Source organism: Mandrillus leucophaeus, unplaced genomic scaffold (genome assembly GCF_000951045.1).
Source record: "Mandrillus leucophaeus isolate KB7577 unplaced genomic scaffold, Mleu.le_1.0 Scaffold8, whole genome shotgun sequence".
Taxonomy (NCBI): Eukaryota; Metazoa; Chordata; class Mammalia; order Primates; family Cercopithecidae; genus Mandrillus; species Mandrillus leucophaeus.
Genome location: NW_012108696.1, coordinates 1,584,212 through 1,586,673, shown reverse-complemented (window position 1 = coordinate 1,586,673; position 2,462 = coordinate 1,584,212).

Genomic DNA, 2,462 nt, shown 5'->3' with positions numbered 1-2,462 from the left:
CATCACAGGGGACAAGGTGGAGGTGGGGTCCTATGCTCCTTTCCTTGGCCCCCAGCCTCAGGGAACAGGGGCACAGGGGTCTTCTTCCCCTCCCCCAGAGGCCTAGGACGGAGACTTGGGGAGCCCAGACGAGGGTTTCAAAGGTGGGGATCCCCTACCTCGCACAGGCGCAAAGTCCCCGGGACTCTCGGCTTTGTTGGGGCCAAAAGGGCTGATGGAGGGGAGGATGATGAGGGCAAAGGACAGCAACAGAACCTGGTGGAGACAGCAGCAGGGTCACCCCCTCCCTCCCCTCCCCTGCAAGCACCTCCATCCCACAGGCAGGGAAACTGAGGCCCCAAAGACCAGACTGGATCATACTAGAGTTGTGGCACGAGGAGAGCTTGGACTCACTGTCACCTCCCTATGGGCCCCTCTGCTGAAGCCTAGGTCCCCGGCTTTCCTGGGGGCACCAGGACTCACCGCGACACAGGTGCCTGCCTGGGCTGACTTGCTGGTGGATTGCACCACAATGGCCTGGAGTTTCTTCAGCTGCTCCAAGAGGGACCTTAGAGAGACAGGCAGGCCTCCGCTGAGCCCTAAAGGGCCTCGGTCCTGCTTCTCGTCCATTTCCGGGGTCCCCCAGCCCCACTAAAGTCCAAATTCCATCCATCCTTCAAGGACCTCCGGCTCTTTATTATTTATTTATTTTATTTTACTTATTTTATTTTATTTGAGACAGAGTCTTGCTCTGTTGCCCAGGTTGGAGTGCAGTGACACGATCACAGCTGACTGCAAACTCCGCCTCCTGGGTTCACACCATTCTCCTTCCTCAGCCTCCCGAGTAGCTGGGACTACAGGCGTCCACCACCACACCCGGCTAATTGTTTTGTATTTTTAGTAGATACCAGGTTTCACTGCGTTAGCCAGCATGGTCTTGATCTCCTGACCTTGTGATCCGCCCGCCTCAGCCTCCCAAAGTGCTGGGGTTACAGGCGTGAGCCACTGCGCCCAGCCTTATTTATTTATTTTTGAGACAGAGCCTTGCACTGTCGCCCAGGCTGGAGTGCAGTGGTGTGATCTCGGCTCATGGCAACCTCCACCTCCCGAGTTCGAGCGATTCTCCTGCCTCAGCCTCCCGAGTAGCTGGGATTACAGGTGCCTGCCACCATGCCCGGCTAATTTTTTGTATTTTTAGTAGAGACGGTGTTTCACCATGTTGGCCAGGCTGGTCTCAAGCTCCTGACGTCAGGTGATCCACCTGCCTTGGCCTCCCAGAGTGCTGGGATTACAGGTGTGAGCCACCGCACCCGACCCATAGGTGAAACTTATTTCCTATGTCATTCTGCCATCACATGGGTTCTCTGCTTTTCCTGCAAGGGACTCTGGGGCTGCTTCCCTTGTCCTCTGCCCCAGCAGGACCCAGACTCACAGGTTTTGCTTCTCGAGATGCAAGACTTTCCTCTGTAACTCCTGATTCTGAGCAGTGCAAGCTGACATCCTGAAAGGAGAAAGACACATTGACATTCAGCATACGCCAGTCACCAGACGGCCGCACTGACATCTTCCCTGGGAGGCCTCACATTACAAACAGGGAACCCAAGGCCAGAGAGGGGAAGTCAGTCATCCAAGGTTACTTGGCAGGTCAGACGGGGCCAGGATTTGAACCCACATCGGCCTGGTTCCTAGGTCCCATTTCTGCATTAATACGGAGGGGGCTTCATTCAAAGCTGAGCCCCCCAGCCGGGCGCAGAGGTTGACACCTGTAATCCCAACACTTTGGGAGGCCGAGACGAGCGGATCGCCTGAGGTCAGGAGTTCTAGACCAGCCTGCCCAACGTGGTGAAACCCCATCTCTACTAAAAATACAAAATTAGCCAGGTTTGGTGGTGGGCGCCTGTAATCCCAGCTACTTGGGAGGCTGAAGCAGGAGAATCGCTTGAACCCGGGAAGTGGAGGTTGCAGTGAGTCAAGATCACACCATTGCACTCCAGCCTGGGCAATAAGAATGAAACTCTGTCACAAAAAACGAAAACAAACAAAAACCCGCCGAGCCTCCTAGATTCAGGCAGTGATGTTTCCAGAAGATGAAATATCAGGACAACCGGACATCCTAGGAGATTCAAGTTTCAACTCTCCCCACCGACCCATGACCTTGAGCCACTTCACTCTCTGGTCTCAGTTTTTGTGTCTGTGAAATGGGATACAATTACCCAGGACATAGGGTGGTGGGGAGAATGACCCTGGATAAAGATGATGAGAAGCTTAGCAGATTGCATTTAAGAAAGGGGACAGACCAGGGCCAGGCGTGGTGACTCACGCCTGTAATCCCAGCACTTTGGGAGGCCGAGGCGGGCAGATCACGAGATCAGGAGACGGAGACCACGGTGAAACCCTGTCTCTACTAAAAATACAAAAAATTAGCCAGGCGCGGTGGCGGGTGCCTGTAGTCCCAGCTACTCGGGAGGCTGAGGCAGGAGAAT